This window comes from Lepidochelys olivacea, assembly GCF_965140295.1.
Source record: "Lepidochelys olivacea isolate rLepOli2 genome assembly, chromosome: 3".
NCBI classification, from domain to species: Eukaryota; Metazoa; Chordata; order Testudines; family Cheloniidae; genus Lepidochelys; species Lepidochelys olivacea.
Window position 1 is genome coordinate 91,599,300 of NC_140413.1, and position 26,936 is coordinate 91,626,235.

A 26,936-nucleotide genomic window follows, 5' to 3' on the forward strand; every position below is an offset into this window, starting at 1 on the left:
CAGCAGGAAGTTTCAGCACTGGCTGAAGCTGGGAGTAGGAGGCAGGCAAGCAGAGTGGAGGCTGCTGGACTGTAATCCTGTTCTGTGTTTCTTTACAGGTAGGACAAAAAGGGTTTCAAGAGCACCCTGAGGGGGGTTTAAATGACACCACAGGAGAACACTGGCTTCTTTGTTTGGGGGTTAGTTATTGTGGGAGTTAGGATGTGGTTGTAAGGGGGTTGTTTGATACAAAGTCCTCTCTGCCCACAAGGCAGCCTTACCATAGCTTGAACAACCTCATACTGGGCCAGTAGATGGGGGTTGGGGGGAGCTTCATAGTCCCAATTATAAGGGAGATAGAGGGCATTTCTCCCTCCCCCACCCCCAGCTTTCAGCTTCAGGGGGGACAACAATGCCTTTCCCTCTTCCCACTGGTTTTGGCCAAATTAGGAGGGTAGGGATGGACCAGAAAGAACAGATATTAAGCTGGGGCTGTTGCTTTGGGAAGTGGGTGCTCAGGAAGCAATGCCCCAGTCCCAGGTCAGCTGAGTAGGAGCCTCCCTGGGCCTGCAGGAACCTGCAGAGAGATTCTCTCCACAGCTGGCCTGTGCCTCTCTCTGTCTTGCCAGGGCCTCTCCCCTCCTGGCTCACAGGGCTTGAGAGCAGGGGAGGCAGAAGTTAAAGCCACTGGCAGCCCGCCCAGCAGCAGCTTCTCCTCCCTTTTAGCAGACAGCCTAGGGTGCCTTGGGTGTTTGCTCCTTGGGAGGGGACGCCTGGAGGAGGTGCTTAGGCTGGGGATAGGAACCCTGTGGGTGGAGGAGCAGGCATGGGGGGAAGGGGAACCTGAGGTGGGGGAAGGAGAGATCTGCATGGCCTCTTGGAAACTGGGGCCATTCTAGGGGAATTCTTGGGGAGGGGGAGCCTGTGAGAGGATAAGGGGAACCTTGTGGATATGTGCAAAGGAGAGCTGGGGGCATGTAGCTACCTTGCGAAGGGAGCAACAAGAGTGGGACCTTGGGGACAGAAGAGGGGAGAGCTGGGGGGGTAGGGAGAGGGAGCCAGAGACTTGACTGGGAGAGCTGGGAAATCGGGGAGAGGGATAATTGGGGACCTTGGGAAGAAGAGAGCAGCAATTGGAGTGATAAGTGGTATCTTGGGGACAGAGTGGGTCTAGGTTTCTGTGACATCTTGCTGGTAGAGGGATATTGGAAGAAACAGGGCACTGGGGGAGAAATGGGTGAGGTGGGCTCTTTCAGGGAATGAGGGAGAAGAGTATGGGCTTGGGAGAGGAAGATGAGAGAATTAGGGGATTCTGGGAGGACAAAGGGGAAATGGCAGAAGGGTGTCAGGGAGGAGAGGAAGAGAAGTTATGAGGGGAGTTCATGGTGTAGGGAAGAGAGGATGTGGGTTGTTTCAGAGATAGGAGAGAGAGAGGCTAGTGGGAACCTAGCAGCCCCATGGAATTGGGACCTTATAATATGTGGGGAAGGGAGTTGTCCCCAGCACCCGTCCCCAAACTTTTCAGGCAAAATTACAGCCTGCAAGGTGCTGAGGTTCATGGACATGAGGTGCTGATTGCCCTCAACAGGATTAAGCTTGAAATGAAAGAAAACACATTTTGCCTTAACTTCTGCAGATGTAGTAAGGGGCATGTTCTTCTTCATTGCAATTTTCTTTGATTCTGCTTCTGACATTGTAAGGTAACAGGTCTCCTTCACGTCATAATGTAATTTCCATTTACTTCTATTAACCTCATAAAGTGGAGACTTTTATTCATATTGTAACATAATTCCCATCAGCTTCTAATGACATTGTAACGTTACCTGCCCTTTCACATCATAATGTTATTCCCTCTCGCTCTTACTGAGCTAATGTACCTAGTCTTTGACACATTGTCCTATAATTGCTTCAGACTTCTCCTGAACTGGACCCCTCTCACTGTAATTCCAGTCCTTCACACAGTACTCTTTGACTGTATATAATGCTTGTCTCTTTGGGTGCTTACATAAATGTATATTAAAAGCAAGAGTTTTCAGCCCAAAAAAGGGAGTAATAAATAAATAAATAATTTTTTAAAATGAATCCCCCCAAACTGACTCCAGTGCTGAATTCCTTGCCCACTAAATATAAACCTTTGATTTTTAGATAGGAGACGCAGGGAATATATTCTGTAGGGCAGCCTTGAAGAGATGATGTTGACTGTGAATGAGAGAGGTGTTCCTGCTTACAGGGGAAGGGATAATCTGTTTGGGTTAGTGTTTGTTTTATGATATTGATGTTGGCTTATTGACTTCTCTTTTTAAAATAATTTGATGGGAAATTAGTGAGAGTGTTTGGGATCCTATGGTTGGGTTGTGTGGGGATTTGAAAGTGGCATTTTATTCTAGTTTAGAGTTCCAGATAGTATAGGCAGGCTTACTTTTGTTACCTACATTTTTTTTTGTTTGAAAATGTTTTAAAATCTTCAAAAATGTATGAAACTGCACCTGGTCATGTTAACATTTTGCGGAATAGGTAATTCCCAGTCTCCATGTTTAATGTTCTCTTTCTGACCTGAGTTTTATTTGGCTGGCAATAGGCCAAGGGAAAAAGGGACAGGAAGGTAAAGTCTCAAAGTAGCAGGTGTTTTGTGTTTTTGTTTTTGTTTCTGTTTTTTTGTTTTTTGAAGGGATGGCGGAGTTGTGGGGCTTTTCAACCCTGCGCTAGGAAAGCTCCATCTCTGTATCCATCTCTGTATCCATATTCACAGTACATTGATTCAGTTGTTTCCCCTTTCCATCTTTGCTTCTGATGGCTCTACATATGGGATATACTTTGCTATATCGGGTTAAGTGGAAGTAAAGCACATGTTGCAATTGGGGCTTTGGAGCTGTGCTCCGGCTCTGCTTCAGCTCCAGGCAAAAACCTGCAGCTTCACTGCTCTGGAGCTGCTCCGCACTCCAGTTCCGGACTCTACTCCAAAAGCCCTGGTTGCGATATATATGAATGTACACTAAAGGAAGGATTGTGACTACTGATGTTGAAAGTTTCTATTCACATCCATACTCTGCACAGTATTTATCTGTGAACAACAGAAATAAAAGCTTGAGTATTCTGATTTTTATAAATGTAAAGGTGCAGTGCACAGGAAAAAAGACGCAGACACTTACATAACCACATACACCGCATAAAAAGTATAATAGTATAATGGAGAATGATTTCTATGCTGAAGTATCATCATTCACCATTTCCATCCATTGTGAGCACTAAGGCTGTCTTCCTTGGCAGTTTCTACTTTTAAGACCATAGTATCCACCTCACAAAATGCACATTTTTGTAGTTCCTCTTGCTTAAAAGGAAGCAATAGTGATACTTTCACTTCTTAGCATCATCTGTTCAAAATTCACAATGAAATTACAGTCACATGCAACTTTTGGCCTGTTCAGGGGTTGTGGTAGAGAGTTTAATTCCTAGCCCTTCTGCCTCCCCCCAGCTTAGTTCCCTGCTCAAAGATAGCTATTTGGGCTTTGTGTGTGTAAAGTTGATTTTCAAGATACTTACAAATAATAGTATATTAAATATGGACAGAAAGGCGTTTCAATCTGCCAAAACATATAGTTGATGGTCTAACTGAAACTCAATAGGATTTAGGATACAAAATGCCTAAGTCAGTTTTGAAAAATTGACTTGATATCACAAACATTTAAACAGAGAAGGGCTCCACACCAAATAATTTGGTTTCTATACAGCACCTTTAAACTTATAGGCTTAGTCCCCGTGATATTAAAAACATATATTTCTTATAACTACACCAGGCCTGCTGTTAGCTCACTTCATTTTGTGGATGACATCTACACCAGATCAACTCAGTCTTTGCTCTGTCTTCTGAGACAGCTAATTAGTGTCAACAGTGCTACTTCTGGGGAAAGAGAGGCGATCGCGGGATAGCCATCCCACTGTGGTAACAGTCTTCAGTTGCTATCAACCTGAGTTTATATAAAAATCTTCCAAATTATTTGTTTGGTTTTTTTTAGTTGGATATATTTGATACTACTCAACATCTAAAAGCCATTAAATAAATGCAATTTAAAATAATGGTGAGAAAGTATTTGAGATACGTGGTTCCTTTGCCACATTTTGTATAGTCTAGCTATTAATATTTAAACACACTGCATAATACTGTGTGCAGTTCTGGTCACCCCATCTCAAAAAAGATGTATGGGAATCAGAGAAGGTACAACAAAAATGATAAGCATGGACCAGCTTCTGTATGAGGAGAGATTAAAAAGACTAGGAATGCTAAGTTTAGAAAAGAGATGACTGGGGGTAGGGATATGACAGAGGTCTATAAAATCATGGCTGGTGTGGAGAAAGTGAATAAGGAAGTCTTATTTACCCCTTCACATAATACAAGAACTGGGGGTGGTTGTGGTGGTGGTCACCCAATGAAATTAAAAAGCAGCAGGTTTAAAACAACTTAAGGAATTACTTCTTCACATAACACACAATCAAACTATGGAGCTCAGTGCTGGGGAATGTTGTGAATGCCAAAAGTATAATTGGGTTCAAAAAGGAGTTAGATAAGTTCATAGAGGATAGGGCTATCTATTGCTATTAGCCAAGGTGGTCAGGGATGCAGCCCCATGGTCTGAGTGTCCCTAAACCTCAAACTGCCAGAATCTGGGACTGGATGACGGGATGGATCACTTGATAATTGCCCTGTTCCGTTCATTCCTTTTGAAGCATCTGGTGCTGGCCACTGTCAGAAAAAAGGACATTGGGCTAGATGGACCACTGGTTTGATCCACTATGGGCATTCTTATATTCTTTTACATAAAACAAATGCAAGCATTGAATTGCTTTTGCCAGGGATACTTGAATCTTTTGCACATTTATATCTGTTGCTTCTATTTTTAAAAATAGGAGCAGCCTAATGGATTTTGCATTTAGAGAGAAAGGGTAACCACTGAGAATACATAAACAAAGAGGATTCTTGAAATGATGCATTGCACTTTTGAGCGTCAACTAGATGTTTCCCTTTAACTGCTCTGTCTCAGTTTGGATTTTAATAATTCCTGTGCTGCCCTCACCCTTAAGGATGCCTTTGGGCACCTGTACATATGGAGCAATCTGTATAAAATGTTATCTTACAGTAGACAGCTGCAGTTTTTGACCTTTTCTGGAACTCTAATATGCAAACACTGATTTGGTTGATGATCCCTTTTTCCTCTTATCCAGTTTCAAGATGATAAATAAGATTTAAGGAATGAATAAAGAATATGTTGATGAAACACATCAAGGTTGGTAACTACTATCTGTTCTTTATAAGGTGTATAAAATACATGAATCAGAAAGTATCTAATCAATCATTTTGGGTATTTCTATAGCTCCTCTCTCTATAGTGTTTAAGAGAAGACCGAGGTAAATTAGACCTGCTTGGCAATTGTCTATAGAAGATGTCACAGTGGGATTCTGCTGTTTTCTCCTCAGTTTCTAGGAAGTTCTCCTTGGTGGCCTTTGTTTGTGTTCTTTTTGTTTCTCCAATATGTTCAAAATGAGCTACTTGCTCAAATAACTCATTTTCTTGACAAAAGACTATTTCACTTCAGAAACAAAGAGAATGTTAGGAAAACCAGTGTCTGAAAACTGTGTAACTTGCTTCCTAAAGTTTTGAATCCAAAACTTTGCAGCTGTAGAATTTTGTAATTTCACTGTGGACATTATACTCAAATGCCCTCTGACATGGAGCGTATTCTGCACATGCACTGAAGAGTTCCTGGCCTGAACAAATGCTGCTGCTCATCCTAGTCCATAATAGTTCCTCCTTAAAAGGCTTGTTCTTGGACATGATGGTATATAGCACTTCAGAGACCAATTCCAGTCTTGTCTCTCATAGCTGGTTGGAAAAAGATGTAATTAGCCCACCTGACCCCAACAGCTAAAATTTCCTGCTGCTAGCCACTAAAGTGTTCTGTATTTGAGTGGTATTAAAGTAGTCCTGGGAGGATGTTTTTAAGGCTTTCCTTAGCACTGGCCAGGCCGCTTTGCCTTCCATTGCAAATGGAATATTCATCTGTACCTCAGTTATAAAATTATATCAAATTTCTTAATTTTGATTGATTAATTTTGTCATCTTGCTTTTTTTAGGCAGCAAGTTACTTGACTAAACCTTAAATCAAGGCACTCAGACTTGATATTGAGGTACATAAAATACCTGTGTAGACTTTAACTGATTTTTTTTTTTTTGGTCTGCCCTCTCTGAGCATGCTTCCCAATTTGCTACAGCCTGAACGAGGGATGCAATGTGTGACAAAGACCCAAAATGAGGAACACCAAAAAAACTATTCATACAGGAAAATTAAAATGCTGTGAGAGTAATTTCTTTTAGTGTAAATAATTTTTTCTGTAACCTCAGTTTCATGATTCTTTTCAAACATAAAAGTGAAGGGACGCTTATATTGTATAGCACGTAGTTACCTTTGGGAATAAAATGTGGGATGCCTCTTGACATGAGGGATAGCTTAGATGTATATGAATTAAGTATTCACACAACACTGACTAAACTTCCTAAATTCTGCCCCAGCATGCAGTGAACTTGGGTGGTAAACCTAGGAAATATGCCGTTCCCACGTTCTCTGGCTATCCCACAGTTCTCATCTAAAATCAGGAAGGGGGATCTCCAGAGGATCACGGCTTTGTAGTCAGAGCTGACATATGAAACTCATTCTTTCCTTCATCCCATCTCTGGCTTCTCATTTGAGGAACACTAATTATCATGGCTAATCTCAGAATATATTTTTCTAATTTCCAGCCATTTTTTGTAGAGAGAGCCTTGAAAATTAATGTATACCGAGTTGGGGCTCAAAGGTGTTTTTTTTTGTTAATGCGTTATTTTGCTCTCTTTACAATCACAATGGGCTGTGCTTTGGGCTCTGTTGACACTAAGACCATAGATTCCTTTTTTTGCGGGTATATGTGTTAGAAGGAGAGAGAGGACCCCATCTCAAGTTTGCAGCTATTGAGGACAGGGCTACTCAAACTGCCACTGATGGCATGACGGCTGCCATTTTCCCACCAGTGATAGCCATTTTGAACTCTGGCAGGAAGGAAGACAGCTGAATAGGGTGCGACGCAGCATAATAAGCACAAGGTGCTCCTGCATATGAAGGCACTTAATCTCTCTGCCTTTGTATCTGTAAGAAAGGGGAAATAATACAAGGCATCTCAAACAAGTGTTGTGACAATTAATGTCTGTAGAGTACTATGTAAGTGCTAACATTCACTACAGTGCACACTCGGCTCCCCATTAATGATGGGGCCTATTGGCCCTCATCCCTCGCAAAACATTTTGAAAGGTGGGAACGCAATACATGGACCCCAGCACGAGCAGCTGAACTCCATTCCTACCCCAACCCTCCATGCTACAGTAGAAATGAAGTCCTCACTACACACAGTTTGTATTAGATGAGTCATTTGTCTTGTTTACCTCCTTTCATGTCCCTCCCCCCAAAATTTGCTCACCTTACAGAATTCTCCGGCCATCCCACTACATAGTTACATGCTCACGGTGGAATGGAGCTGATTCCATGTGCTAGGTGAATATAAAAAGTGCTTTTGTAAACTAAATTACTATGGCTGATTTTTTTTTTTCCTGTGGCAAGCTATGAGGTATACCCAGTTTGGCATGTTATTTCAAGGAGGTGAACTGTTCACTATCAGAAACAAAAAACACAGATCACAGATGTATTTTTAGAACCTCTTTTGTTCTCATAATGTCATCTAATACACCTTTGTGTATAGTATTAATAATTGGTGGGGAAACACTACCTGGGTTCTGAACTTATCCTTCCCATTAATAACCAAACAATAGAAACCACTCTCCTGATATAAAACACACATTCTAGACCTCTTCTTTCTCTGTGACAGTCCTGCTTTGCACTTTTGCTAATTCACAGAACTCAGTCTTCTCCTTTACCAGATACTTGGTTTTTATTTTATTTTAAAAACAAGCACTGTAGCTTTGCAGCTTTTAAAGGGCTAGATTGAGAGGCTGTTTTAAGGCCCCCTTTGTTGTGTGAGCAAGCTTTAGATGTGCTGTTTCCTGCCCTTATCCCAAATAGGGCTCTGGGAAGTCAGGTTTGGTTTGATGACCCAAATTTTTATCTAGAGCTTGTCTCACACTGAAACCCCAGCTGAAATTCAAGTTAAAAACACAAACCAAAATCCAATGAAGTAGTAAAACCTGGGGGATTTTGTCCCTTTTATCACAAGTCTGATTAAACTTGCCCTTTTTCACCTTTCTCACATCGCATCAGCCTCCCGAGCCCTCTCCCCTCAACTTACTTTTTCTTATTGGTTTGTAAGAACTTACCATAGCTCTGTGCTGCTCATGCAGCTCTCGCTGGTATCCCAGTCAGACTGAACTATTAATCCCCCAGCAGCCATAAAACCCTGAGATTTCAAACATCCCACACTTCAAGAGGGGGTTTAGTGAGGTATACACAAGGTCTTGCCTCTCTGCACATTTTTTCTGTCTGGCAAGTCCACACTAATCCTTCATTGGACATAACTCATTCCCTTGTACATTTTATTTTAAAAAACACACTAAGGGCAGGTCTTCACTACCCGCTGGATTGGTGGGTAGTGATCGATCTATCAGGGATTGATTTATCTAGATGCGATAAATCGATCCCTGAACGCGCTCCCCATCGACTCCAGCTTGTGAGAGGCAGAAGCGGAGTTGACGAGGGAATGGCAGCGGTAGACTCGCCGCCGTCCTCAGGGCCAGGTAAGTTGACCTAAGATACGCCAACTTCAGCTACGCTATTTGCGTGTAGACCAATGCTTAGACAAGATCTGTCGGTACTGTTCCTTAAATGGTGTTTGTATATTATATTCATAGAATCCTACAAATGTAGGACAGAACTATCCCATTCCTGACAGGTGTTCATCTAATCCAGTGGTTCCCAAAGTGGGGTTCATGAACCGTTGGTGGGCCGGCCCACCACATTTTGGCACTTGAGGTGGGGAGCTCAAATGACGCCCCCATACCCCCATTCTGCCTTCTTCCTGTTCTGCTGCTCTGCTACCTACCCCAATAAAGGAGAACTAACAACTTAAAATGCCTTGTTCAAAACTTTAAGTAACACTTAACTATCCTTTACCAGATATTTGTTTTTTATTTTAAAAACAAGCCTGTTATGTCTCTTGTGCCCTCTTTCCTCCAGCACAGCACTCCACCATCTCTGTGCACCTAGAGCAGAGAGGATACATATGCACCAGCAGCAGACACAATTTTCTACACTCTGGGTCCTAGTGGCACCCCCCCCCCCCCAGTCTGGCACCTGAGGCGGCCGCCTCAGTTTACCTCATGGTAAGGCCAGCCCTGGGTTCATGAAATGTTACAGGGGGTCCTTGGGGGAAAATTCCCTAATGGCGGACAGAGCTGTCCATAGGGACCTTGGGCAGTATGGGGCCTGCAGCCCGGATCCTTGGGGACTTCCAAGAGCTAAGCAGATCAAAGCAAGCAATATCTATCACACTGAGGAGATTTAAACTTCAAGACGCCCTAAACGAAATAGGAAGGGAGGTGGATATTTTTTGCTGTTTTTAAAATTAAATAGGCTGCTACTGTTTTTAAATTATTATGAAGAACAAGTTTAAGCTTTGCTGTAACATGCATTGTTTGCCTGGACTGCTGAAGACCTGAATGCTTGTGTAGGAGGAACTCTTTGAGTTGGCTTCTTAAATACCTTCATGCTGTTTCACATCTGATACTCCTTGATGAAACATAGGAGCCAGAGGCACCAGGATGGGGGAGCAACGAGCGTCACGTGCTGCCCCTGCGTCAGTGGCCCTCCCCGCGGGTCCCTCCCCTTTTTTTCTGGCGGCCCCTGTGGCGCCCCCCCCTTTTTTGGTGGTGCCCCCCAGGCCTCGGGGTGCCCGCGGGCTTTGCCCCTCCACCTCTTTTTTTTTTTCTCCTGGCACCTCTGATAGGAGCCTTGTCTTATAACAGGCTTAATCAAAAGTGATACAAGCTATAAAAGTTAGATTGTGGAAGAGTGTTGCTGTTTTCATAATGTAATAAAAATATTGTAATGATTAATAATTAAATAGTGTGTAATAAGCATGTCATAAAAACAAATTTTATATTTCCAAGATCACTGCTTTTATAACTTATGCTGAGGTAAGGGAGAAAATCCCTGGAAATATTTGTTTTTAGGAGGGGATTCACGAGACTTGACATTTTAGTGAAAGGGGTTCACGGGTTGTTAAAGTTTGGGAACCACTGGTCTAATCTGTTCTTAAGAACTTCCAGTGATGGAGATTTCACATCTATCTGTAGTTGGATTTTGAGAATTTCTTCTCATACAATTACTTGGTCCAAAATACACTTACCCTTTTTTCCTCCCATTCCCCCACATAAAGAGATGGAATATGGAATTATGTGAGCTAGAATCTAGTGGCAGTTATCCTCCCCTATCTCCTCCTTCCCATTTGAAAGTACCATATTTCTATGTTGAAGATATGCTTGAAGATTAACAGGCGCTCTGTGTAAACTACTAGATATAAACAATTCAAAATCTGCAAAGATCCAAGGTTGGAAATGGATTAAGAGATCATAACAAAGAATAAAATATGATACATACTGTAAGCTTACTTCTTATTAATGGCCACACATTAGTTACAATTAGGCTTTTCTTATGATGGGATCAAAAATAGTTTTACATTATTATTATTTTATTATTATTTATTATTTTTGTAATTTGAGTTTTCACAGGGTGATTCTTTGTCTGGGGATTAATACACTTTGAAAATACAGTTCATTTTGCCAAAGTATCTAACATCTGTGCAGGATTATAATTTAAGATTAAAGGACTCCTACAAAAATATATTTAATTGTTTGAGAGAAACTGTTTGCTGTATCTGAATTTCTCTCTTTCCCTGGGGATTTTATTGGGGGAGAGGGGAACCCTACCCAGCATGTTCAGTCCATTAAACCAAAGTGACAGTAGTGAAAATTTAGAATGCGATTAAATTTCAGGATTTAACTTTTCATTTGTGATTATTCAAACACAGGATTTGTTTCAAAAGTAGCTTATGAATAGAATGCCTGGGTGTCCAGTAGATACAACTGCTTTTAATGCAAATATACTGGAAGGCTTAAATATGTAAGTGTCAAATCTTTTCTTAATGGAGTGAATGGCTAGAGCTACTCTGACAAATCACTGTGCAGATATTATGGAGGGTCAACAGAAATGATTTAACACAAATCTTCCCTTTTAATTTTCCTGGCTGAGTTCAAATGTGTAAGAACACTTCAGACTATTAAAACAGTTCTTGAAAACGTGGTTAAATGTTTCTTATTATAGAGTTAGAAACACAGGGTTTCTAGTGTTTATGCCACAGATGTAAATAAATCTACTAGTTAAATAAGAACCTGCACTGGATTTACTCTCTCTCTGTTCAGGCATCTGTTAAAAGGTTAACAAAATCCTTTCAATTTTATTTTAGTAACACAACCCAAATATTGAGTCTATTTTATTACTCTTTTACAGTTAAATGGAAAAGTTCATACCAAAGAAAAATGTGAGTTATACCACAGATGCCCATTTTGTATACTTTATGCATCTATGATAAAATTTAAAAACAAAACAAAACTCAGCAATTCATCAAACTAAAATTAGTAGTGGAACTTGCATTCTCTTCAGGCTGGCTACTAGAGGCAAAATGATAACCCTCTGGCAGACTTAGAATCCCTTCCAGTAGGGGGTGGGTGGTACATGGTCACAGCCTAACATTTCCCAGTCTGACGGGGCACATGATTGGACTAATCCAGAGGTGATGTGGACTAGAAGTGAAATGCAAAACAAGGAAGAAGAGCATTGAGGTTGGGGAAAGTTACACAGCCCTATATTCAGCCCAATTCTTCACAGAGAGCATCGTTCCTCTCCTCCCCGCACCTCTGCCCTGTAGCAGTTCTTTATACAGCTGACAACAGGAACAGCTCATGTGAACATGGCTACATACCTCAAACAGCATGTAGCCTGCTGAGTGAGGGAATGGAGTTGGGGAGCAGTGGCAGATTAGCCACTGGGCCAACGGGGCCCATGCCAACTGGGGGGTCCAGGAAAAAATCCACCATCAGTGGAAGCCCAGAGCCCTGGCTGCTGGGGGCGGGGCAGGGCGGGGAAGACACCGCTCCATGGCAGCAGCGCTGGGCTGGGGAAGCCTCTCTCCAGTGGCCCCCTGACCCTGCTCTGAGGCGGCAGCAGCCAGCAGGTAGGGGAAGCCCCCCCCCAGCAGTCCCCAACCATGTCCCCGGAACAAGCACAGAGGGTGGCAGGGGAAGGCCCCACTGTAGCCCTTGGACTAGAGGAGCTCTCATTCCACACTGTGCCTGTGGCTTGGACAAAGCTTCTCCGGTCTTGGGGCTGCAGTGCGGGGGGAAGGGGAAGGCAGAAAGGAGCAAAAGGGGTTGTGGGGCTGCAGTGGGGGGGAGGAATTGGGGGGGACCCAGGAAGGGTCGGAAAGGGGTGGGTCTGTGGGCAGATCACAGGCGGAGGGCGCGAAATGGGAGTAGGGCTGCAGGCAGAAGGAGTGGGGAGGGGCGCCTGACTTGCTCTGGCCCAGGGCCCCAGGAAACCTAATCTGCCTCTGTCGGGGAGTACTTAGGGATGAGGATAAAAATGAATGCAAATACAAAGAAAGAAAGAAAAAAGATGGAGGTAGAAATGGAGAAGAGGAAGACTGGACAGAAAAAAAGCAGAACTGTGGTGTAATGGGATGATAGAAGGCAAGCAGTAGGGGCCTGCTTATCTGCCACTTTGTCACACAGAGGACTCCATCACTAAGTTTGGAAACCGCTGCAGAAGCCAGTACGCTGTGCTTGATACTGTGAATTGTGCAAACTTTTTGCTGCACAGACCATTCTGAGTTCTTTGCTTTCTGAATTATTTTGCAAAATGCTAGTGGCTTGCCCAATACCTCAATAGTTGCCCCATACTAGTCAAATAAACGTTATTTAATATATCCCTATGCCCATAATACAGGTTTATTAAATAAAGCTTAATTTATCCCATATGCATAGATTACATTGTCTCTTAAAGGCTACCAAAGGTTTTGATTTTGATTTAGAGTGTCTACAATATATTATCATTTTCTATCAATCCCCTAAGCCAAAAATTTATCAGTAGCTATTAGTATTACTGTTGTGGTTTCTTTCTTCTCATTTGAAACACTTGACAAATCATTCTTTACCGCTACCCTTACAGACTGTTCTAACCCAAGGCCTGTGCTGTTATCTAGGATATCTGATTATGTATGTAACCAGGTATATTGGTCATGATGTTTGAAAACTCACTGTACGCTGCTGATGGTTGGCTGTTCTACACACATGCACACACAGTCTTCAGACTCAACTTCTATTACAGACAACTTCACACATGGTTGTGGAGTGTATATGTTTGGAGTTCAATTTCATTATGTTAGAAATAATGAAAATCCCTTTTCTCTGTGGGAGGCATTACTCTGACAAAGTGGGTTGGTTCAGCTACAAGCCTTAAGTCTTTCAATCATCTGAGCCTGAATTTAATGCTTTATAAAGTTAAACCATATGGGCCAAATTCTGCTTTTGTGCAACTGCATGAAGAGTAGATTCCAACCCTAACTACCAGAAAGATGTTGACAAATTTGAGGAAATGCAGAGAGGAAGGGCAAACGTTAGTAAGGGACTGGAAAGAATGATTTGTGATGAGAGAGGATTTTAAAATTATAGATAGGCTAAATTACAACTATGGAGGGATGTTATAATGCTCCCTGAGAATCTGAAAGTTTTAAGTTCCAGGGAGTGGTTGGGGATATAATTAGAAGTAGTGGGATGAAATTGAGCAAAAGAAATGTTAGATTACATATAAAGTTGCTCAGAGTGAGATCTATCAAACTGTAAAATAGTTTTCCAAGGCAGTGTGAGAAAACATGTTGCTTGAGATGTTTAAACCTACACTAGGAAAAGTACTTAAGAATATACATAAAGAACAGTATGTATGAGTTCTTTGATTAGATGGATGGTTTTGATGATCTATCAGTTATTTATGATCTCTAATTTCTTTAATTTCTGTTTAGCAGTATTCATGTAATAAAATAGCTATATTAATATATCTTTCATAAGTCCCAATCCTTCTCCCATTGATGTTAATGGGAGTAGATTGGGCCTACAGCATACATACTGATGATCTTGCTTAAAATGTGAAAGGATTAGACGACTTTTTTTTCCTCCACCAATAATGATGGCCCAATCCTATTTACAATGAAATTGATGAGTCTCTCCATGGACTTCACTAGGAGTTGGATCAGGTCACAAGACAGAATATATCCAAAAATGGTGAGGTAGTTACTACTAAGTCCTACTTCAGGATTGTCTTGCAAAAAGGTTCATAGATGCTTGTTTGCAGTTTTAGGTTTGGAATAGTTTTGTATTAATACAAAATGGAAATTATAGCTGTTAATTTAACTGAGTTATGTTAATATTCACTTTTTATACTTCATCTCAAGACTGCATCTGTAAAAACATATTACAAAATTAGAGCTTTAAGAAGCTCTCTCCTATAGTCATTTTATATATTAATGAATGATTAACAGATCTGATTAGAACCCCCTTGTTTGTGAAACCTCACCTGTCATATGTGCAAAAACTCATTAGGAGTACAAGCACAGAGGGTGGCAGGGGAAGGCCCCACTGTAGCCCTTGGACTAGAGGAGCTCTCATTCCACACTGTGCCTGTGGCTTGGACAAAGCTTCTCCGGTCTTGGGGCTGCAGTGCGGGGGGAAGGGGAAGGCAGAAAGGAGCAAAAGGGGTTGTGGGGCTGCAGTGGGGGGGAGGAATTGGGGGGGACCCAGGAAGGGTCGGAAAGGGGTGGGTCTGTGGGCAGATCACAGGCGGAGGGCGCGAAATGGGAGTAGGGCTGCAGGCAGAAGGAGTGGGGAGGGGCGCCTGACTTGCTCTGGCCCAGGGCCCCAGGAAACCTAATCTGCCTCTGTCGGGGAGTACTTAGGGATGAGGATAAAAATGAATGCAAATACAAAGAAAGAAAGAAAAAAGATGGAGGTAGAAATGGAGAAGAGGAAGACTGGACAGAAAAAAAGCAGAACTGTGGTGTAATGGGATGATAGAAGGCAAGCAGTAGGGGCCTGCTTATCTGCCACTTTGTCACACAGAGGACTCCATCACTAAGTTTGGAAACCGCTGCAGAAGCCAGTACGCTGTGCTTGATACTGTGAATTGTGCAAACTTTTTGCTGCACAGACCATTCTGAGTTCTTTGCTTTCTGAATTATTTTGCAAAATGCTAGTGGCTTGCCCAATACCTCAATAGTTGCCCCATACTAGTCAAATAAACGTTATTTAATATATCCCTATGCCCATAATACAGGTTTATTAAATAAAGCTTAATTTATCCCATATGCATAGATTACATTGTCTCTTAAAGGCTACCAAAGGTTTTGATTTTGATTTAGAGTGTCTACAATATATTATCATTTTCTATCAATCCCCTAAGCCAAAAATTTATCAGTAGCTATTAGTATTACTGTTGTGGTTTCTTTCTTCTCATTTGAAACACTTGACAAATCATTCTTTACCGCTACCCTTACAGACTGTTCTAACCCAAGGCCTGTGCTGTTATCTAGGATATCTGATTATGTATGTAACCAGGTATATTGGTCATGATGTTTGAAAACTCACTGTACGCTGCTGATGGTTGGCTGTTCTACACACATGCACACACAGTCTTCAGACTCAACTTCTATTACAGACAACTTCACACATGGTTGTGGAGTGTATATGTTTGGAGTTCAATTTCATTATGTTAGAAATAATGAAAATCCCTTTTCTCTGTGGGAGGCATTACTCTGACAAAGTGGGTTGGTTCAGCTACAAGCCTTAAGTCTTTCAATCATCTGAGCCTGAATTTAATGCTTTATAAAGTTAAACCATATGGGCCAAATTCTGCTTTTGTGCAACTGCATGAAGAGTAGATTCCAACCCTAACTACCAGAAAGATGTTGACAAATTTGAGGAAATGCAGAGAGGAAGGGCAAACGTTAGTAAGGGACTGGAAAGAATGATTTGTGATGAGAGAGGATTTTAAAATTATAGATAGGCTAAATTACAACTATGGAGGGATGTTATAATGCTCCCTGAGAATCTGAAAGTTTTAAGTTCCAGGGAGTGGTTGGGGATATAATTAGAAGTAGTGGGATGAAATTGAGCAAAAGAAATGTTAGATTACATATAAAGTTGCTCAGAGTGAGATCTATCAAACTGTAAAATAGTTTTCCAAGGCAGTGTGAGAAAACATGTTGCTTGAGATGTTTAAACCTACACTAGGAAAAGTACTTAAGAATATACATAAAGAACAGTATGTATGAGTTCTTTGATTAGATGGATGGTTTTGATGATCTATCAGTTATTTATGATCTCTAATTTCTTTAATTTCTGTTTAGCAGTATTCATGTAATAAAATAGCTATATTAATATATCTTTCATAAGTCCCAATCCTTCTCCCATTGATGTTAATGGGAGTAGATTGGGCCTACAGCATACATACTGATGATCTTGCTTAAAATGTGAAAGGATTAGACGACTTTTTTTTCCTCCACCAATAATGATGGCCCAATCCTATTTACAATGAAATTGATGAGTCTCTCCATGGACTTCACTAGGAGTTGGATCAGGTCACAAGACAGAATATATCCAAAAATGGTGAGGTAGTTACTACTAAGTCCTACTTCAGGATTGTCTTGCAAAAAGGTTCATAGATGCTTGTTTGCAGTTTTAGGTTTGGAATAGTTTTGTATTAATACAAAATGGAAATTATAGCTGTTAATTTAACTGAGTTATGTTAATATTCACTTTTTATACTTCATCTCAAGACTGCATCTGTAAAAACATATTACAAAATTAGAGCTTTAAGAAGCTCTCTCCTATAGTCATTTTATATATTAATGAATGATTAACAGATCTGATTAGAACCCCCTTGTTTGTGAAACCTCACCTGTCATATGTGCAAAAACTCATTAGGAGTCAGCAGTGAGCTGTAAGTCTTAGCTTGTGTGCATGATGTACAACATATTTCATGTGTTAATAAAATATTTATGCTTCCATGTCAGCAGTCCCACATTACTTTGCCAATAACGAACTATAACAAAAAGTGCAGGAAGAGTCCAAGTCCATGTCTAGCAAATGACATTTTAATATATACAGCCACTCCTGGAGGATAAAATTATTACTAGGGCCCAGTTTTGCTCCTGTTACAGTTAATGGCATAATCCCTAACTACCTGATTGGTATATAACCTACATCTAGTACAGCACAAAAGGGAAAATTTGTCTCCAACCATGAATTCAACTAATGTGAGTATGCTCTAGGACCTTCAAATGTAGAAACTTCTTCAGAAAAGCTGCCTTCAGTGCGCCCACTGACTGGTTCAACATATTCTGTGCACTGAGACTAGAAATCTAAATATTTTAGGGCTAGATTGATGCAACTACTTGTGGAGTAAGGCCTTCCTCATGTGAGTAAGGGGGGGGCAGAATCTGACCCTGTATAATAGTTTATTTTGTTAGTTTTCTCATTAGTATGAGTATCTCATTGGAGTACAGCCTTTGTGCTCATATTGCAGCATATAATGTATTGTCTTCAGAAATTCAATTTTGAATGTATTTGTTAAACAGGGCTGTAATTTGGGGGCGAGTTTTATGACCCTCCTCAATAAGCAGCACATTGTGGAGCACCATGTGGTAAAATTTAACCCTGGCTATTGTTAACAGATTTTTCAAGGTTTGTGTGAGGAGTGGGATATTTCTAAAAAAGACTATAACATAAAAAAATCTCTAGTCCCCAGTTAGGCAGATAGTACCCACAGAGGGGTAAACTATAGTGGTGATGATTGCTATCATTATGATTGAAATACAGCTCCCATCATCCCCCTTTTTCAGTCACATGCTTAGTCCCCTGTCTGAGGCAGATAGTTTTGGAAGGTTTCAGCAAAATCAGTTAAGCCAGGTTGTAAAAACAAAGGCAAAACCAAACATCTGGTCGATGTGTTCAAAAGAGAGAATTTGTTCCTGTATAACTCAACAATGGCTTGAATGGAATTTGTTCAAGCCTGTGTTGTATAGACATCACAGAGATGTAAAGAACAGCTGAAGTTTCAAGGAAATTAGCTTAGTAGTTTTACAGTTTCTAAGTGTTAAATACCTAGTAGGATTTTCTGTGAAATGTTTTTCTGCTCTTTTTAAAGAGGCTTAGCATATTGAGAGTGCTGAGAAGGGCTATGGCTTTATTTAAAACTTGCAAAGAATTTGAAAATTAAACAAACCTTAAAAATGCTGTTGGAAATCTGGAACAAGCATTTTCATCATAGTGTTGGTGCTCCCAAGAGGCCACAGGTACAGCACAGATACAGCACAATACAAGATTTCCTCACACTCTCTCATCTTTTTTTTTTTTTAAAAATAAAGTAGATGATCCTTAATTCCCTTAGTTGTGGTAGTTTCTTGTAGTCAGTGGATCTTGAAGAGACTAGGGGCTTTGTGGACTAGCTCAGGGAACACACTCCATTTGGAAGATGCATAACGATGAAAAAAATGCTGTTGTGGGAGAAGCGAAGAAAGAGTTGTTTCCAAGCGACAGCCATCATTAACAAAGGGGTTGATAGGAGAGTTATGTGATAAGAGACAAGGCTGGATAAGTGTCAGTCTGGACTCATACCTTAGCCCACCTCTAGGGATAAGAAAGCCAACAGGTAAAGACTTCCTGCCATTACCAGTCTGGGCAGGAATGTAGAGGTGATAGGCTTTGTATCCTGTTGTTAGCAACAGGTAGTACAAATAAATCCTGATCATTATTTTGTTCTGTCTCATGAACATCTACATTACTGCATGTGAAATGCATATCTGACTCTATATCAAAAATCCCTTTTTAGGAAGCCTTGATGTTATGAATAGTCAGGCCAAGGGCATGGGTATGCTTGTCCATCTCCAGAAATTCACTTGTCCCAGCTTTGTATCTACTGAACATTTGTAGTATATACCTTGATAGCATTCATCACCATGTATTTTTGACAGGTTTCCACGCCCCATTTTAGGTTTATATCCCGCCCTTCATTTCCGTTTCCGGTGGTGTCAAGGTTTGGCGCTGTCAGCCATTTTGAAATTTAAAAAAAAATTGTTTGGTCAGGGGAATGTTGCGTGTTTGTGTTTGATATGTTTGGTTGGTTGATTAGGGAGAAAAGTTGAAAGAATAAGTGAGAGAGCTCAAAGGAAAGGAATTAAAAAAAAAGATTTGGTTAGGTTTAGAGGAAAAAAGGAAAAGGTTTAGTACGGAGAGGTGATTTTAAAGGACTAGTTTGGAATGTTGTTAAAGAATAGAAGGAGAGAACGTAAAGAAAAATATGGATTTTTGTTTTTAAAGGGTTAGTTTGAAAGAATAGAGGTAAGTTATTAAAGAAAAGAGATTTTTGCTTAGGTTTAGAAAGGAGAGATGATTTTAAAGACCTAGTTTGGCATGTTATTAAAGAGTAAAAGAAAAGAGCATTTAAAAAAAGTTAAATAAAAGAGAAAGCAGCGAGTCCTGTGTGGTAACTTCAGCCAGTTCTACGGGATGTGGGGGGGGGGGGATGTTTCTGGTCCAGTCCTGGGGCAAAGACCTGTGTGAGCTGTGAGCCCAGACAACAGTGGCCTCCACCTCGCAGCAGTCAAGGGAGTTGGGGGCTCAGAAGAGGATTTTTTTTCTTTTAATCATTTTCAGTCAACCTTTGACTACAGGGAATGGGGTGGGATGGTGCAGTGTACTCAGCCATAGCATTCACCTGCTTGAGAGTTGGGTCGTCTTCATTCATTAAAACCTGGGGAACAGCATCTAGAGACCTTTCAAACCAGTTGTTTCTGTTGTAGGGGAGCATTTGGGGCTTGCACAAAAAGAGGAAAAAGGTGAGGTCTGGACACTGCTGGGGTAATTTGTGTGGAACTCTGAGTGACCACCATAACTCGGTGGGTGGGGAATTGTCCTCATCACACACCTCTTCTGGGGCTATCAAAGTGAGGAGCCAAGTGTCCCCACCCCACAAAAGAGACTGTTACTGTTTAAAGTGGGGTTTTTTGTATGTATACATCTAGAGTACATAATCTGGTGTGTCTTTTCATCTGGGTATAGGAAGTAGTGTAAAGATTGCTTTAGTATATTTTAAAACCTTTGAACGGCTTAGTATATTTTGAAAACTGCTAACAATTTTTCTCCCATTTTCAGGCTCTTCCTGATAAAGATACATGTCTGATTTGATCTGGTGTTTTGTGTGCATGTCCATTTTAACAGTTTTGTTTTAGATAAAGTTACTATCCCAGTTAGATTTTCAATAAATAACATAACCCTATCTCAGGGGTGGGCAAACTATGGCCCATGGGCCAGATCCGGCCCATCAGGGCTTTGGATCCAGCCTGCGGGATTGCCACCCCTGTGTAGCTGCGGGGCTAAGGCAGGCTCCCTGCCTGCCCTGGACCCCTGCCGCTTCTGGAAGCGGCCGCAGGAACCAGTGCCGGACCCTGGGAGAGGAAGGAGGAGTAGAGGGGGAGCAGAAGGCTCTGCGTGCTGCCCTCACCTGCAAGCACTGCCCCCCACAGCTCCCACTGGCCAGGAATGGGGCACTGCTGCCAGTGGGCGCTTCGGGGGAGGTACCTGCAGGTGAAGGCAGCACACGGAGCCCTCTGCCCCCCCACCCAGGGGCCACAGGGGCGTGATGCCAGGCACTTCTGGGAGTGGCGCCGGACCAGGGCAGCCAAGGAGCATGCCTTAGCCTCGTTGCACGCCGCTGCCACCCTGGAGCTGCGGAAGGTAAGTGATGCCAGGCTGCAGCCTGCACCCCGAATCTATTCTGCACCCCAACCCCCTGCCCTGAGCCCCATGCCACACCTCTCCTGCACTCCAACCCCCTACCCTGAGCCACCTGCCGCACCCTAGCCCCCTGCCCTGAGCCTCCTCCTGTACCTGAACCCCGTCGCATCCCTCCTGCACCTCAGCTCCCTGTCCTGAGCCCCCTCGTACACCCTGCGCCCCAACCCCTTGCCCTGAGCCCCTTCCTGCACACCAGACCCCTTCCCACTCCCCGCACTCCCTTCTGCACCCCAACCCCTTGCCCCAGCCCTACATTCATGGTCCTGCATGCAATTTCCCCACCCAGATGTGGCCCTCAGGCCAAAAAGTTTGCCCACCCCTTCCCTATCTAGTAACAGAGTGGGAATACTCCACCTCACAGATGGATCTGATGCGAATAAGAGGAGCAACTGGAGAGGAGGGTGAGGTGATTTGGAAGCTCCTTCGCCATTGTCTCCAGTGTTCAGGCTCAGTCCCGGGGTCTCATGAGCATCTGTGAGGTCCCTCAAGAGGAAGAGTAATTGAGTTGTAGCCTTACACCAAATCCCAGTGTGTTTTGGGTACCCAGTAGGCAAGCCCTGCTGGTGTAGCCTCCCTAGGGAGATTGGGGTAGGGAAATTCTCTGGAGTTACTAGTGTACCACCCCTTTCCACAGGCAGAGAACTATACCCAGTCCTTTCCTCTGGATAAAACCGGGGGCAGTGAGAGATGGGTTGCTTCTTGTCCCATCGAGATAACAGGGTGGGATAGTGTCCCGTTTTACGATGTCCCTAGCCCCATTACACCAACATGGGGCAATGTTGACCTGAAAGTACCATTGCTAGGGGTGAGATGGTAGTTTAACTTCTGTAACCATTCAGCCTTTGACCTTTCTGCTGACACTGCCAACAAATCTGCCATTTGTAGTACGGAAGTGGTTTGGTGATGTTGACACCTACCCATTGTGAAATGGACAAAGACTAGGATTTTTCCAGACCCAAAGAAGAGCTCTGTGTAGTTTGGAAACATGCCTCATTCACCACCAGAAATTGGTCCAATAAAAGATATTACCTCACCCACCTAGTCTCTCTAAAGTCTAGGATAGTCTCTTTTAAAAGTAGTGCTTCTGAATAGATATCTGGAAAACTGATAACCATTTTCTCCATGTTTAGCAATTTACTTAAATTTAACTCTGTTGGTATAAATAAGCCATAACAATTATGGCACCCAGTAATATGAGTGTTCTCATAGTCTGTTGCTTATTATTTTGTTTATTAATATGCCCCAAGGAATTTACAGACTAAATTAGACTGATAACTTTGTCCATTTTGTTTGTAGAGTATTATAGAACACAGATAAGATGGAACAACTTTCATTTTAATATTATGATCTATCATAAGCCTTGAAAGGGTGCTCTCCAAGGAGTTCATGGAAGAAACGTTGTAAATAGGGGCTGGATTGAAGAGAAAGTGGATGGTGTGGAAGGATGATTACAGTGGGAGAACAATACACAGGGAATGGTTAGACAGCGGTCTTGGGGAAAGCAAAGGGAGCAAGAAAGACAAGAAAAAAGCAGAGCTGTAAGCAGGAGCAGAAATATGCAAAGTTTTTCAAGAGTCGTAGTTTCCAAGTCCAGTAAAGACTGTTGAGATAATCTAGTCTGACCTCCTGCATAACACTGGCCATAGAACTTCCCCAAAATAATTCCTTTTGTATTACAGTATATCTTTCAGAACAACATCCAATCCTGATTAAATGGACTAGAAGCTTGCTAACTGACAGCTCTCAATGTAATTGTAAAACGGGAAACCATTATCGAACAGGTGTGTATCTAATGGGTCTTGCAGTGATCTGCTCTTGATCTTATGCTATTTAACATTTTATCAATGACCTGGAAGAAGACATAACATCATCACTCATAAAGTTTGCAGATGATTCAAAAATTTGGGGAGTGGTAAATAATGACAAAGACAGGTCATTGATGCAGAGCAATCTGGATCACATTGCTTGCATCCAGCTTACCAACATGCATTTTAATATGGCTAAATGTAAGCTATACATCTAGAAACAAAGAATGTAGGCCATACTTACATGGGGGACACTATCCTGGGAAGCAGTGATTCCAAAAAAGATTTGGAATCATGGTAGATAATCATCTGAATATGAGCTCCCAGTGTGGTGCTCAAAAGGGCTAATGAAATCCTTGGCTGCATAAACTGGAATCTGGAGTAGAAGCAGAGAAGTTATTTTACCTCTGTATCTGGCAGTGGTGTAACTGCATCTGGAAAATTGTGCCTAGTTCTAGTGTCCACAAAAATTCAAGAAGGCTGTTGATAAATTGGAGAGGTTTCTGAGATAAGCCATGAGATTGATTAAAGATTAGAAAACATTCCTTATAGTAATAGACTCAAGGAGCTCTATCTGTTTAGCTTAACAAAGAGAAGGTTAAAGGATAACTTGATTAGAGTCTATAAGTATTAAATATAAGTAAATATTTAATAATGGGCTCTTCAATCTAGCAGAGAAAGGTATAACATGATCCAATAGCTGGAAGTTGAAGCTAGACAAATTCAGACTGGAAATAATGTGTAAATTTTTAACAGTGAGAGTAATTAACCTTTGGAACAATTTACCAAGGGTGGTAGTGGCTTCTCCAACAGTGGCAATTTTTAAATCAAGATTATCTAAAAGATATGGTCTAGTTCAAAAGGAATTATTTTGGAGAAGTTCTATGGCCTGTATTATACAAGATACATTAGATGATCACAGTGGTCCCTTCTGGTTTTGGAATCTATGGGGGTGAAAAGATATCAAGTTAGTATGATATGATCTATTTTCCATAAACCCGTGTTTATTAGCATTAATTATATTACTTTCCTTTAATTCTTTATTGAGTCCTGTATCAGTCGCTTCATTATCTTGCTCAGGCTCAATGCCAGACAGTTGAGCCTGTAATTAGCTGCATCATCCCATTTACCCTTTTAAAATATTGGCATACCGTTAACTTTCTTCCAGTATTCTGGGACTTCTCCAGTGTTCCAAGACTTACTGAAAATCAACACTAACAGTCCAGCGATATCAGACAGCTCTTTTAAAACTCTTGGATGTAAGTCATCTGCACTTGCTGATTTAAAAATGTCTAACTTCAGTAGCTGTTGTTTATCATCTTCCTGAGATACAAGTGGAATGGAAAGATTGTAATCATCATATGATATGACTACATCATCTGGCTGTTCTCCCAAATACAGAACTGAAATATTTATTGAACACTTCTGCCTTTTCTGCATCATTATTGATAATTCTATTATTCTATATTTATTGATATTTCTACTATTTCTATGTAGTAATCGGCCAATACCAATTACTTTTCCCTCTAAGCAGGTCAGTTTTTGTAAATAGTATGGTCTTCTTCCTCAGTTTGTGGCTTTTTGGGCAACAAAAGTGTTCTTAAACAATTTTCAATTATAATACACACTTTTCTGATCTAAATTCTTCCTCCCAATTGATTTAGCTTATAATTGTTTTCAGCTTTGTGAAATTGGCCTTTTTAAAGTCCCAAGTATGTGTGCGGGGGTGTGGGGGTGTATATATAACAGATGTGATCAAGTCATGATCACTTGCACCTAAATTAGCACTAATTTTTCGTTCTGTGATCACCTCCTCTTTATCTGTCAAGACAAGTCAGATATAGAATTCCTCCATGTTAGATGCAATGCTTTTTGAGACTATATTATCTGTAATATTTAGAAAATCCAAGGTTGTTTTAGTGCTGTCAGCATGAGACCTGTTCCTTTGTCTGCTTTGGTGGCCTGTAGCAGACACCAGCTAATGCTTGGTACTTTATCAGTTAGGACAACGATCCATAAAGCTTTCAAGATAATTTTTTTCAAAGTTAGTAGTGACTTGGGAACCGGCCATTTTTTACATAAAGTGCCCCCCTTTCCCCTTTGCCCACTTGATCCTTGCTAAATAAGTTGTAACCATTCATTTTAAACATTCCAGTCATATGAATCATCCCTCCAGGTTTCAGTAATATCAAGTAGATTGAATTTATGCTCATAAGTGAGTAAATCCAATTCCACTTGTTTGTTACCCAGGCTTCTACCAATAGTGTATAGGCACCTAAAGAATTTATTCTCTGCATGTCATTTGGTTCCTTGATTAATTTTATTCTCAACATCTAGATTTTTGTGCTGAGTACTCATTTCTTCCCTCTTTTTACCCTCTCCTTTTATTAGTTTAACACCCTTCTCACTACGCTAGTTGGTCTGTCGCCTAGAAGTTTTGTTCCCCTTCTACTGAGATGGAGGCCATCCAAACTATACTGCCTCTCTCGCCATAGCTGGTGGACCAACATTCCACAAAACCCAAATCCTCCAACCTGTACCACTTACCTAGCCGGTGGTTCACTTCCAGAATCTTCTGCCTTCTGTCTTCCTTTGCTTGTGGGACATGAAGGAGCTCCAAGAAGTTCCCTTGGATGTTCTTTTTCAGCACCCTTCTGAGTACCCAGAAGTTGTCTATTATCCGTGAGAGATCCCATGACACAGTGTCATTATTACCTATATGAATAATCCCCAGTACATACTGGCCTGTCAACTTCAAAAGCCTATCCAATCTTAGAGTGATGTCATGTCTCAGCTCCAGGAACACAGAACACCATCATGTTGTCTTTCTGTCTCTTGCAAAATGTTTGTTTCATTCTGCTTAGTGTAGAATCCCCAGCAAGGATCATCTGTCATCCATGGCTCGTTGGAGGTCTCTTTGTGGGTAAGCTTGATTTTCTTACAGGTTAGGCTGAGGAGCCATCCACAGATGTGCCTTGTACATCTCTCTGGGCCCTTGGATCAGCTGGATCTTCAGAGAGACCTTCCATAGTTTCTATGTTGAGGACTTGGTATTGATTGGAAACTTCTAGCAGTTTGGAATTCCTCCTGATCCTCTTCTCTCTGGTGGCCCCAGCCTGCCTATTTTCATCTGTCTCCAGACACATAGAATTCTTCCTTGGCTCTGGTGGTTACAAACTGCCCAGCCTCCTCTGAGTTCCTTTCTCTCCTACTTCTTGGTGGCCAGTTTTATTCTTCCTTGAACCTGGGGTATTGATGTTTCTCAAACCCTGATTGTCTAGGAACTGCTCAGCTTCTCTACAGCATCTCTGCCTGCCTTTCCAATCCACAAATCTTTTCTTGCAGTGCTCCTGCTAACTTGCATTTCATATACAGGAAAGTCCCTTCTGCCCTCAAGCACAAAAGAAAACATGGCCCATGCATTGCAGGTCTCAACCACTGTGTCATTGCTGGTCATTATGGAGTTGAATATAGAGCTGGACCTGGAAGGAAAGCCTCTCGTGCTCCCTTTCAAATCTCCATTTAAAACTCTCCTGTTAGCTGCCTTTGTTTGCTGCTCTCAAGTTCTTCTAGCAAGTAACTTTTTATACCAAGTCTCCCTGCTTAGCTCAGCTCTGCCCCTCATGATGAGGGAGCAATTGACCACTCAGATTTTAAACAGGGTTAATTAAAATTCCAAAGATCAGAGTCAAGTGGCCCTTACCAAGACACCAACAAACAAACCTGTCTCAGCTGCTTACTTAGGGGCCCACGGCGCAGCTACATGGCCCAGATACACAGAGAACGATTGAACTACCCAAAAGAGCAACTCTGTTTTAACCTGATACAGAAGATTAGGAACGTGATCGTTCCCCTCTATTCGACATTGGTGAGGCCTCATCTGGAGTACTGTGTCCAGTTTTGGGCCCCACACTTCAAGAAGGATGTGGATAAATTGGAGAGAGTCCAGAGAAGGGCAACAAAAAAGATTAGGGGACTGGAACACATGAGTTATGAGGAGAGGCTGAGGGAGCTGGGATTGTTTAGCCTGCAGAAGAGAAGATAGAGGGGGGATTTGATAGCTGCTTTCAACTACCTGAAAGGGGGTTCCAAAGAGGATGGCTCTAGACTGTTCTCAATGGTAGCAGATGACAGAACGAGGAGTAATGGTCTCAAGTTGCAGTGGGGGAGGTTTAGATTGGATATTAGGAAAAACTTTTTCACTAAGAGGGTGGTGAAACACT

The 26,936-nt window shown here is 41.7% G+C and overlaps 1 long non-coding RNA gene across 1 annotated transcript in view; it reads left to right on the forward strand.

The window, feature by feature from the left end:
* Positions 1–26,936, forward strand: part of LOC311518999 — an 88,949-nt gene continuing 62,013 nt past the window's right edge. Inside the window, exon 1 of the long non-coding RNA XR_014711173.1 lies at positions 1–98. This is a non-coding gene — a long non-coding RNA (uncharacterized lncRNA). The remainder of the gene's footprint in view (positions 99–26,936) is intronic.